Source organism: Lathyrus oleraceus, chromosome 4 (assembly GCF_024323335.1).
Source record: "Lathyrus oleraceus cultivar Zhongwan6 chromosome 4, CAAS_Psat_ZW6_1.0, whole genome shotgun sequence".
In the NCBI taxonomy this organism is placed as follows: Eukaryota; Viridiplantae; Streptophyta; class Magnoliopsida; order Fabales; family Fabaceae; genus Lathyrus; species Lathyrus oleraceus.
Window position 1 is genome coordinate 288,631,569 of NC_066582.1, and position 13,651 is coordinate 288,645,219.

Here is a 13,651-nt window from a genome sequence, read left to right on the forward strand (position 1 = left end):
CAGTCAGTATTTTCATTGGAGGAAATCCAGTTCCTACTCTATTAGCTGACACTTACTATGCTATTCACAGTAGGCATGGTAAGGGTGGGGCTATCAGATGTTGTCTCCCGCTTTTGCTCAGATGGTTCTTGTCTCTTCTGCCAGTCAGTGGACCTTTTGTGGATGCTCAGAGCACGCATAAGTGGACTCAGAGGGTTATGTCTCTTACCTCCTATGATATCAGATGGCAATCTTACCGGATGGATGTGCGTAACGTCATTATGAGCTGTGGAGGATTCCGTAATGTGCCACTCGTAGGGACTAGGGGTTGCATCAATTACAACCCGGTTCTTTCTCTTCGCCAGTTGGGGTTTGAAATGAAGGGAAGACCACTTGAGGCTGAGTTAGCTGAAAGTGTGTTTTTTGAGAAGCAGAGTGACCCGGCTAGATTGGAGCAGATAGGGAGAGCTTGGAAGTCTATTGGTGTGAAGGATGGATCTGTCTTAGGGAAGAAGTTTGCCGTTGCTATGACCGATTACACTGATTGGGTCAAGGAGAGAGTAAAAACTTTGTTGTTACCCTACGATAGGATGGAGCCGTTGCAGGAGCAACCACCTTTGATCCTTGCTGAGAGTGTGCCTGCGGAGCACTACAAGCAAGCCCTGATGGAGAATCGTCGTTTGAGAGGGAAGGAGCAAGATACCCAGATGGAGCTGTACAAAGCCAAAGCTGATAGGTTGAACTTGGCTCATCAACTTAGAGGAGTGCGAGAAGAAGATGCTAGCATATTGAGAAGCAAGAAGAGATCCTACGAGGAGATGGAGAGCATGTTAGATGCAGAACACCGGGAGTGCTTGAGGCTGCAGAGGGTTGAGGCCAGCTATCAGAAGAAGATCAGAGACTTGGAGAAGCAACTCAGAGATAAAGACATCCAGTTGAAGAAGGAAGTAGATTTGAGACAGGCATCAGAGAACCGCCTTGGAGGAGAAGTGGTAGAGCTTAGACGACAACTGAAGGAGAAGATCACTCTTTTGCCAGAATGTTCAGAATGTGACCTGTTGATAGACCAGTGTCAGTACTTGAAGACTCTCATTCCGGAAGGCCGTTTGTCTTAGCTTGTATCTTTGATATGTATGTTGAGAATCACCTCCAGGCTTGTTGGATGGGATTCATTGTCGTACTCCGATTGTTTGGATTTTCTTTGTCGACTTTGTTGTATGATCCTGTTACTCATATAGATGAGGTTGTTGGGTTCACCTTGTATTCATCACTCTTGTGTATGTTGTTTCTGTGCTTCTGTGTTGTTCCTGCTGCAGGTTGCCATCTTTTGAGGATGACTCAGGCTCTTTGAATGCCTGAGGAATGAGCATATCATGTGCATCATACGCATCATTAGCATCATACTCATATCATTTTGCATAACAGGTGTTCTTGGTCGTGACTTCTCACTCTGGTTCCTGTTTAAGGCAGGATAGCTGATCAACGTCCGCACCGCTACTCAACCAGATTGAATCATCAGAGGATTATGGACCAAGTTCAGACAGAGTTGGCTGAGATGAGGGCAAACATGGTCCAGTTTATGACAATGATGCAAGGAGTTGTTCAGGGGCAAGAGGAGCTGCGTGCCTTAGCCCAGAGACTGGAAGCCGTGATTCCACCAGTCCACCGTGCTTCACCAGTGGGTGTACCCGTTCATGAGAATGCTGCTGTCACTATTCTCGTCAATGATTATGCCGTGGGTGATGAATTGAAGGGGATCAGAATCAGTGAACAGCCTCTTGCTGCAGAGACTGTTAATGTCAGAGCAACCCGCGCTCCGGTTCGCCATCCTGACTCTTCAAGTTCTTCCGGTTCTAAGAAGCCATCCTCTGGGGCACCCAAAAGGGGAGAGATTGAAACAAATGTTGTGCACCGTCGGAGGAGCGCAAACAGAGGACATTATCGTCAGGCTGCTGCTGTGACCATTCCAGCAACTCAACAGCAACAGAGAAGACCAGCTCAGCAATATCAACATCAACAACATCGTCCTCAGCAGCAGGCTTACCAGCCTCCCATTGATAATCAAGCTGGTACAAGTAATGAGAGGAAGAAGATCATTTTTGATCCAATCCCCATGTCCTACGCCGAGCTGTATCCCTCGTTGATAGAGCGGAACTTGATTACTCCCAGAGACCCGCCGCCCATACCCGTCAACCCTCGGTGGTGGTATAGGCCTGAGCAGCATTGTGTGTATCATTCAGGAGCTCCTGGTCATGATGTGGATAGTTGCTTTCAGTTGAAGATGAAGGTTCAAGACCTCGTGAGGTCAGGTATTCTGAACTTTGAAGATTTGGGTCCCCATGATAATCAAGCTTGAAGATCACAAGTCCTGGGCTGGCGCCGACTTTTTCTTCAGAAGGTTTGTTCAGAAAACAGAAGCTGCTGGTGCAAGAGATACTGACAGTTGTCATCCCTGGAGGGATCTATCGCAATTGGGTCACTGTGGGCGTTCCCACAGTTGTTCATAAGTCAGAGTAACAATCACTTTGTTTAAAAACCCTTCTCCCATGCCAAAAGGAGAAGTGATGACATTGTTGGCAACATTTTGTGCAATGATATTTTCATTCAAATAATTCATGTTAAAACATTTGTTTTCCATTTGTTTTCCCTTTTTGCTTTTTTGCATGAAATTGGTGATCACAAAAAACCCTAAAAAACAAGAATAAAAGCAATCTTTTCATCTGCATAACGATTGTCTTGTTTGATTTTCAAAGAGCTTTTCATCTCTAAATCATTATGCAGGTTGTTTCTCAAACCCATTGAACGTAATGATCAGACGTCATCTCCCAATTTTGAATTCCCTGTATTCGAAGCAGAAGAAGATGATGTTGAAGGGATTCCTGACGAGATTTCCCGACTTCTTGAGCAAGAAAAGAAGATCACTCAGCTGCAGCTCGAGAATCAGCAGAACAGCCAACTGGGGCATCAAAAAAAGGGGGAGAGAAAAAGAAAAAAAAAAGAAGAAAGAGGAGGGTGCAAAATCAAAAAAAAAATCAAAAGAAATCAAAAGAAATCGAAATCAAAAGAAAGAAAAAGAAAGAAAGAAACAAAAGAACAAAAGCACCCTCAAAGTCCCAAGTTGACTGATGCTGAATGGATTCAGAGTCACTACGACCAAGTGAATCCGATCGAAAGGAAGAGATCAACTGCCATGTGTCATGGTCAGTCATATCAGCAGAGAGTGAAAAAGCATTCGACAAGAAGATCAAGCCTCGTGTGTTCCGAGGAACCTTGTGCTCAAGAAAGTCTTGTCTTTTGTACCCGATTCCAGGGGCAAGTGAACCCCCAAGCTATGAATGTCCATATGTTGTCAAAAGAGCCTCTTCAGGCAGTGTTCTGACACTTACTACAATGGATGAAGAAGTTCACTCGTCCTGTGAATCCTGGTGCAGTCAAGAAATACTTCGCCTAAACAAAAAGAAAAAAAATCAAACAGCTCGCTAAGTTGAACACCCCAAAGGGCGACTTAGGCAAAAAGGAGCGTCTCGGTGGATTGAAAACCCAAAAGGGCGATCCAGGCAAAAGTTAGAGACATTGAAAAAAAAAAGGAATTTGCATCCCGCTAGATTGAACACCTCACACTGGGGCAATCTAGGCAAAAATTAGGGATTTGGCAAGTAACTGCACCTTGACAAGACTGTGCTCTATATATGTCATCTGTCAGGAATTCTCGATTCGTCGTCGACTGAAGCTCTGAATACATCGAAAATTCAGAATGGTAGAGGAAAGGTCATTATGTTCAATGTAGCCCTCTCCAATATATATCACCGATTTCAAACTTGTACAGATCCATGGAGTCTCGCCCTTTGCAGACTACCATTCCATCACATCAATTTGAGCTTTTATCCAATTATTTGCATTCTTATTTGTTTCAACTCAACAAATGTTTTGCATGTTTTTAATTGATAAAGTATCATTGTTTTCAAAGTAAACAAATTTTTCAAAAAAAATTGTTCTTAAACAAAGTGAACGTTCACAATGATGGAAGGATACTTAGGAGACCCACAGTGCTCTCCCGGGGGTGGTATGATTACCAACAGGTAAGACAATTGTTCGTATCTCGAGCATGACTGTATCTTTGTCCTGCAGAACCTCGTATGGTCTCTCCTCAGTGAATTTGCACGACGCAGTGTTGTTTGAAGATGTTCATCTTCATGTTCCCGGCAGTACAGATTCTTCCTCCAAATCCCCGTTAGCACTTATTGTGGGGCATCCCCAATAGAGTGCTGTTTGAGCCCTATCGTGGGGCATCCTCAGCAAGTTTGCTGTTTCGGACATTATTGTGGGGCAGCTCCCCTAGCAGAGTGTTTATTGAAGACTGCAACTTTCGCCTCTCCAGCAGAGCAGTCTTCATCTCTCCCCAGCATGGGTGCTTTTCTTGGAAGATTCAGTATTTTGCAAATTGACATCCCAGTACCCCATCATGTCCCTCAGATAGATTCCCCAACGGAGTTATTGGCATGAAAAGCTTTCTCAATGCCTATCTATCTTCATCAGAGATCTGATTGCTTCTTGGTATCTCTAGCACAAGTTGTTGTGGCGCATCCGCTTGTATGTTGAACTCTTCTCTCCGGTTGTGACCGGCGATCCCTCCGGAAGCCTCGGGTGGCCTTTCTCCCCTGCAGGATGTTGATTGTTTCCTATTGTCCCAGCCTCCAGTGGATTTTCTTGGCTCTCTGGTGACTTTGGTTTTCTCTCCGGATGGTTGATTCCCGGACCTGCGTGTTAAGCATGTCTGTTTGTCAACATTCATCATGCATTTTAGGTATAAAGCATACATGCATAATCATAGCATTCAGGTACTCATGTTGCAGTTGTTGCCGTGTATCTGTTGATGATTGCCTCCTGCTATTTGGTAATACAAATCTCCCCAGTAGATTTTCCTAGCAGAGTCGGGTGTGTCTGATCTCTCCATGTAGAGTCAACCCCTTAAGCAGAAAGTGTCTATCTTTTCCTGCCATTCCCCACTGAGATACATCCTCGTGGATGACGGTTGCTTCCGTTCCCTCCCTAATAGGATGGGTTTTCCCTATTGAGTTCTTTCCTCATTAGGATGAGTCTTGATTCAGTCTGCCTTTTTGGATCGATCCTAAACTGGCTTCCTGTTGGCTATCTCCTGTGTTTCCCTGGGGCATAAATGAATAGTCGCTCACTAACCGGCACTCATTCATCTTATCCTCAGCGGGATTTATGGGCATCTACCTACCAACCGGTAGTTGTAAGTCCTATCGTCGTGGTTTTCTACCTAGAAGCCGGTAGTTGTAAAATCCCACTTTCACCCCCTAGCAGAGGTAACCTTTGTGGTTCATTCTGTTTGTTGGCCTCTACCTACGAACCGGTAGCTGTAAGTCCTCTCTTTACGGTCTTCTACCCACTACCCGGTAGTTGTAAATCCTTTTTTTCTCACTCTGTCTCTCAGTAGATTCGTTTGTGGGCCTCTACCACCAAACCGGTAGTTGTAAGTCCTATCTTTGTGGTTTTCTACCCACTAGCTGGTAGTTGTAAAATCCCACGTTCTCCCCTTGTTGGAGTTAACCCTTTGTGCTCATCCTATCGATGACTTGTTACTTTTCCGTGGTTTTCTGCCTACTAACCGGTAGATGTAATCCCCTCTTTGCAGTTATCAGTATCCAGTTTGCGGTATTGATATTCTTTTCCCCTCTGGATACTTGCCTTGATCAAGCAGTATTGTCCCCATTGGGTCTTCCCCCTCTTTTTGGATACTTGCTCCGAGTAAGCAACTTTATCCTCTTTTGATTGGTCATCTTTGCATACCTAGTCCTGGTACCGATGCCTTTCTTTTCGGTCGATTTATCCATTTAACAACCTGCAACCCGGTTATGGATAATCTTCCATGCGAGTGTATTATCTACGTTTTGACGGCTATAGATAATATATCTCATGCACTCTTTGGTCAATCTTTCGATTGTTATCCCCGAGTGGAGCGGGTCCCATGAAATACATCTCCAGCAGTGATTCTCCTACATATGGATTGGTTGGGTCGTCCCTAGTAGAGTAGCATCTATTTCTCCAGCAGAGTTCATCCTACCAGTGGATTGGACGAGTTTCTATAGTAGACTGATATCGGCATCCCCAACTGAGTTGATTCTACCAATGGATCGCGTGGGTTATCCCTAGCGGAGTAACAGACATTCTCCAAAGCAGGGTTTACCCTATCTGAAGATTGGTTGAGTCTTCCTCCCAGCGAAGTCGCTTCGCCATTCCCCAAGCAGAGTTCCCCGCAGAGTATTTCCCCAAGAGAAGTCTCCCCACAGAGTCAGAGTATCTGATCATTTTGGCTCCCTAGCCAGGGTTCATTTGCATTTTGCATGTAGTAATCATTGCATCCTCAAAAATCGCGTAGCATTTCCATTCATAAATGGAGCATTACGCCATAGAAAAATCAAACATATGCATTCATATGTTCGAAACCCCATTAGACCGTATTCCCTGCAGAGACGGATTTTTGTTCAACCTATACAACGCATTTGCTACAGTTGCTCCAGTCAACAATTGGTGTTGATAATCTCCATAGAGATTTATTTCCTCATCCGTTGGTGAAAGAAAGTTTGTTTCTCCCCAGTGAGACCTCCTGCAAGTGTTCAGCCTAGCCCTGTCATCTTGAGAATGTCAGTATACCCTGTCAGCACCCGGGTGTGTTGTTTCTTTGGTGTCGGTAAACACCATCTTTCGGTGATTTCCAGTCATGCGTAAGTGTCTGGTCTTCTTTGGTGTCGGTAAACACCATCTTTCGGTGATTTCCAGTCATGCGTAAGTGTCTGGTCTTCTTTGGCGTCGGTAAACACCATCTTTCGGTGATTCCCAGTCATGCGTAAGTGTCTGGTTTTCTTTTGATGTCTGTAAACATCATCTTTCGATGTTCGTAACGTCGGCCTCCCTTCCCTAGTGAAGATTCCTCCTCTCCGTTGGTGTCGATAAACGTTGAGTTTTTCCTAGTCATCCGATGATGTCTAGTTGTGCCATTCCCCATGTGGACTTACCTCTCCGTTGGTTTCGATAAACGACGAGTTTTTCCCATTCGTCCGTTGACGTCTGGTTGTGTTTCTCTTATTCCCATTCATCTGTAAATGTCTGGTCGATATTTTTGGTGTCTGTAAACATCATCTTTCGATGTCTGTAAATGTCGAGTTTTCCCATTCATCCGTAAATGTCTGGTCGATATTTTTGGTGTCTGTAAACATCATCTTTCGATGTCTGTAAACGTCGAGTTTTCCCATTCATCAGTAAATGTCTGGTCAATATTTTTGGTGTCCGTAAACATCATCTTTCGATGTCTGTAAACGTCGAGTTTTCCCATTCATCTGTAAATGTCTGGTCGATATCTTTGGTGTCTGTAAACATCATCTTTCGATGTCTGTAAATGTCGAGTTTTCCCATTCATCCGTAAATGTCTGGTCGATATTTTTGGTGTCTGTAAACATCATCTTTCGATGTCTGTAAACGTCGAGTTTTCCATTCATCAGTAAATGTCTGGTCAATATTTTTGGTGTCCGTAAACATCATCTTTCGATGTCTGTAAACGTCGAGTTTTCCCATTCATTTGTAAATGTATGGTCGATCTTTTTGGTGTCCGTAAACATCATCTTTCGATGTCTGTAAACGTCGAGTTTTCCCATTCATCAGTAAATGTCTGGTCGATCTTTTTTGGTGTCTGTAAACATCATCTTTCGATGTCTGTAAACGTCGAGTTTTCTCCCATTCATCCGTCGATGTCTGGTCGAGTTTTCCCATTCATCAGCAGATGTTTGGTTACCTCTCCATTGGTTCCGATAAACGTCGAGTTTTTCCTGGTCATCCCCAGTTGGTTACCTCTCCGTTGGTTTCGATAAACGTCGAGTTTTTCCTGGTCGTCCCCAGTTGGTTACCTCTCCGTTGGTCTTGGTAAACGTTGAGTTTTTCCCATTTCGTCCGTCGACGAATGGTTGTATCCTTTCCAGTCATTCATTAATGTCTGGTTACCTCTCCGTTGGTCTTGGTAAACGTTGAGTTTTTCCTAGTTGTCCGTTGACATCTAGTTGTGATTTCTTTCCCCCATTCATCGTCGTTGCGATGTCTGGATGTGGCTGTACCCTTTGAAAACAAAAAACAAAAAAATACCCAGTAATAAGTATCAGATCCCAGTGGACGTTTCCATTGGTGGATCCCTGTATTGTGCAAATTCTACGGTTCTTTGGTATTCAATCCCTGTTTACCCTGAAAGTCTGACAGCCGTTGCTATCATCCGTTCGGGTTCCCAGCTGATTGAATAGGGGCAGCTGTAGCACCTCAAATTTGCACCTATCATTGTACATACATTCTCATATTAGGTCATAGCATAACATGGTCCACTGCATAACATTGCATTGTCCTTTGCCCAAGTGCAAGATCATCAGACAGAATTAGGTCAAACTGGTCAGGAGATCAGTCAGTCAAGCAAGCAAGCACAATTCTCATTGAGCCAAGGCCCTAGGGTTGGTCCAACATGTTCACTTGATTTGGGGATCCATTTGAAGTATTTTTGTCAAGGATTGGATGTTCAGAAGTCATCAGTCAATGCACAGTCAGTCAGAAACCCTAAAAGTCAACTGTTGGTCAACTGTCCATTTAATCAGTGGTTTGATGGTTGGATTTGGTTTGAGAGGTCTCATCCATGTCCAAATAGTCCTCATATATCATGTCAAACACCATCATGGAAGAATTTGAAGCCAGATCAGAAATTTCCAAAAATGGAAACTGGACCTGTAACTGAAACTTACCAAAAATGGAAAGCCTTGATCCTCAAACTTACATCATGATACAAGCTTCAAATGAATTTTTGCCCAACATGAAAGTTGAAGATCTTGTTCTCCCATTTCCAAAAAGTCCAAGAACTCTCAATTCCCATGTATGGTTGGCAAATTATGATCGAATCGATTTCAGAAATTTTGGAACTTCAGAAGGCCATATCTCTCAAACCATTTGGCCAATTTGGGTGGGGTTTTTTCCTACAAACCACATTTGATCCCCTCTTTCCAAAAATGTAACTTTCATGTACCAAAACTTCGCCAATCAAAATGGCATTTTTGGACTTGCCTTAATTAATTTCAAGTGAGTGAAATGTTGACTTTTCAAAATAAACCTTTTCCATCATTTTGGCCATTGGGAATTGATCTGAAAATGCATTTGTGACATGTTACCAAGTCCTTTTTGTGCAGTACATGTTGCCATGCCTAACTTGCTTGTAACTTGGGAAGAAAGTACCATTTCTCAACAACTCCATCCCACAAATCCATGGACCATGCTTGGTACTCAAAAACAGAAAATCTTAACATCATATTCTGTCACATGAAATCAGTAGAAGACACAAAAAACCAACAGAACTCACTCATGCTAAAATCCTCATTCTCTCTCATTTGGCATTTGGACAAAATTGCAAATTCTATCCAAAACAACAAGCAACACAAAAACAGAAGATCAAAACATCATTTCCTGTTACATGAAATCAGTAGCAGCCAACATAACCAACTGAAAAACCTTGGCTCACTCATTCTCTAAAAAACACATTTTTGCATTTTTCTCAAAATCTGTCAAGAAACTCCAAAGAGACTAAACCTTGTTTTGCTGAGTGCAACATCCATTCATCATTCTGAAGCCAGTAGCAGCCACCATCCTACAGCAGACCAACCATTGTTCTCTCATTTTTCTCAAAACCTCATCTTTTGCATTTTTCAAAATCCTTCAAAAACTTCCAAAGAACTCGAGGATCCCTTTGTTGTTTTATCATCTGGCCATCATTTGGAGGTTACTTGCAGCACCATTCACCAACTGGGAGTTCATTTGCCAACACTGTTTTTAAAGAGCATAGCCATGGCAGGTTGGATTTCAAGCACGAGCAAGCATCCATGAACCAAACTATCTTCACCAACCATCATTTGAAGGACAATAGTGCATCTGTTTCGGGCCAAGAGGACCAAAACCACACTGTTTCTCATTCTGCTTCAAAAATAGGTGAGTTTTCGACCTCAACCCTTTCCAAAACCATGATATGCATCTCGTAGACCTCCTTGCCATGAGCATTTTAGACTTTGAATCGAAGAAAATGGCTAAGTATTTTGCAAGTTATGTTGAGTTGAAGTTTCACATCCAAACTTGTTTTTGATTATTTCTCTTTGTTTAACTTGATTTGATGAAAATGGATGTTGTAATGTTGATGTGCTCTGTTAGATGAACACGATGATATCTTGTTTGTGGATTTTGATCACACTTTGTTCTTGCTGGAAAAAATCTGGAAATGTTGAAGAACACAGCCAAACCCTAATTTTTTCAAGCAAAAATCGCGTTTTGATCCATGAAACCGAGCTTCTGCATGCGTTTTCGTGTTCCTGGCCCATGAAGCAAATGACGCGCTGCCACGTCACTAAGTGAAACGGTGCGTTTCACTTAGTGGATCCCCTATTTACGAAAGTGCCACCGGTTCCTCATGTTATTTCATTTAAACATTTTCATTTCAATTTTTATTCCATTCTTGTGACCAATCTTACAAAATTCATGGCGCGTCCAATTTTAATCCAAATTTAATGGGATTTTTTGCATTAGCTTCATCATGATCTCTACTTTTTTATCATAATTTTTCCAGAATTTTGTGATCAATGGTTTTTGATTGGTATTAGGGTTTGTGACACGTGACCATATTTTGTACACTTTGCCAAAACATTTGTGAAATGGTGATACTTTATCCAATGGCTCCCAAATTTTTTGTGCTTAAACTAGACACACTCATGGTGATTTTGGTGTAGAGTTTGTGAATTTATCATTGCTGGTTTGTGAGTTATGATTTTTTGAATTAGGGTGTGACAATTTGTGTCACACCATTGATGTCCAACTTGATGATTTTTGATACCATGCTTCTTGACCTCTAATTGATCTGATTTTTTGCATGAACCTACTCTTGTATGTCTAGTTTACATGTGAATTTTCTTGGAATTATTTGTGGCATTTCCTAATTGTTTGAGATTTTCTCCCCTGCTTGGTCATATGTTGACTTTTTGTGACACTTGTTCCCATTTCATTTGTGAAATTCTCATACTTTATTGGATGGACATGAAATTTTACATGAGATAACTAGACATCCTCATCTTTGCCATGGTTTTAGTCCCATTTATTTATCATACACCATATCTGATTTATGATTTTTCTAAGTTGATGCTTGTTTGGTTGACTTCTTTGAGCATGTTCAAAATTGCTTTGACTTTCTGATTTTCATTGACTGCCTTCCACTAGTCCAAATGAGATGAAATTTGACATGCTTACCATTCTGTGGGTTGTGATTGATCATGATTTATTTGGGGATTTTTGGAAATGTTTAAGATTGCTTTTGATTCAAGTCTTGCTGTTGACTTCTATGAGCTTCTAAATGCCATGTTTTGACCTATTTTGCTCATGAAATGATGATGATGATTGATATGAATGTGAGACCAATTGGGTTTGTGTCTTAAATGTTTGAACTTGATTTTGGTTGACTTTCATTTGCTGTTTTGACTTCCTCATTTATTTTTGACCCTAGGCTTGTCCTAGTGGTCTTGTTGCTTATATTTGAGCTTATTGTTTCAGGTTAAGCATAAATGCTTCAAAGAGATCATACAAATTTGATTGAGCTTGATTATATATATCATGACTAACATGCTTGTTTTGTAGGTTGCTTGGCTCACATGCCTTAAGCCTTATGCCTTACACATCCATTTGCCCCTAATTTACTGTTGATGCCTGTCTCTTTTGCTTTGTGTTGAAGTTGCATACTAACATCTGCTTGACTGTTTCAGGTGCTTTTAGTTGCTTAGTTCCTTGTGAACTTTTGCTTTGCTTTGCTTGTACAAGCAATTTGCATTGAGGTATAACTTTCTATCTTCATGTAGTCTGGAAGACCTGGTCTGTTACTTGGCCAGGCAACTGTCTGAAGTCCTCCTTAAGAGGCAATGTTTGTGGATGTTTAATTTTGTCCTTGCATAGAGTCAAAGACCTCCTAAGTGAAGAGGCAATTGGCAGAACCCAAGGGATATGCAACCTATCCCCTGCTATTCAGTGTGTCATCTGCCTTGCTCACACCACTGTGTTGATGCATTGCAGATACAAACCCAAGATCTTGTACAATTGTACAGTTGAGTCAGTTTTAAATGTGTAGAAGGGTTCCCACTTTCTGAACCCACACATTCTTGTCTTAAGCTCTCCCAGGCCAGGGATAAGAGCTGTGAAGTCTTATCTTCACTCACCTTTCATCTGCTTCACCTTAGCCCCTCAATGGCAAGGTTAAGAGCACATTCACCCAGTTCCAGAGGTTTGTTTGTTGAGGTTGATATGACCCCTCGACTAAAACCTAACCCTTGTTTGAGCCACTTGCTTGTGTATAGTGTGTGCTATCTGTGCTTGTAGGATTGTTTGACTTGCTTCCTGTGCAAGTTAGGATTGTTTGACTTGCTTCCTGTGCAAGTTAGGTTTGTTTGACTTGCTTCCTGTGCAAGTTAGGTTTGTTTGACTTGCTTCCTGTGCAAGTTAGGTTTTGCTTGGCTTGCTTCCTGTGCAAGTTAAGTGTGTGTGTGGCTTGCTTCCTGTGCAAGTCATGACTAGGATAGGTTGGCTCCCTGTGCCAGTTAGCTAGAAACCTTAACTTAGGGATGAATTCGCATGATAACATCTAGGCTCGAGTCGTAGTCTCCCTAGAGTTGTGTCTCCCTCTGTTATCTGGTTAGGCTAGTCCTTCATCCCTCCGTAGGGGAACTACATCGCCCTGATCTTCATACCAGATGAAGTATGTAGGCAGGAGATTGAGCTGATCTCTCCGGGCGCCCTTTTTCTTTTTGTGTGTGTTGTTTGACAGTTGCTAGGCTCGAGTGCCTGACTCCTTAGCAACTTGTTGTCTGTTTGTTTGAGTGTGCTTGACAGTTATAGGCTCGAGTCCCCGACTCCCTATTAACTTGTTGTGTTGTTGTGTGCTTGGAAGCCGATGTAAGTCCATCGATTGGCATTTGGGTTCCAGTGTGTGTGTGTTTGGTTCGGATGCTGATGTAAGTCCAGTGATTGGCATTCAGGCTCCATGTTTGCCTTCTTGAGTGCGTTTTGGTTCGGATGCTGATGTAAGTCCAGTGATTGGCATTCAGGCTCCACGTTTGCCTTTGCCAGTGTTTGTTTTGTGCGTGTCAGTCGAGCTACGAATGCTCTGATTCTTCTCTCGTCCGAGAAGATACGTATGCATAGGATGCGACATCCTAGCGAGCATGTGTCGTTTCCCCAGTCCGAACTACTTCGACTCTGATGTCTATGCCTGATAGACTAAGTAGGCCCAGGATGCGACATCCTGCCGAGTCAGTTTCAGTTAGTTTCTTTTGTCTCTTTCAGCCAGTGTGTGTGTGAGTGTGAGCAGTGTTATAGCAACCATATTCCTTCCTTTTGTGCGTGGATCCCGTAGAGTACTACGGATGCGTAGGGGTGCTAATACCTTCCCTTCGCATAACCGACTCCCGAACCCATCCTCTTTGGTCGCGAGACCATGCTTTTTCCCAGGTTTACTCTGAGCGTTTCCTTTCCCTCTTTTGGGATAAATAACGCACGGTGGCGGCTCTGTTGTTCTTGTTTTCCCGCCGGTTTTTCGCGTGATGCGACA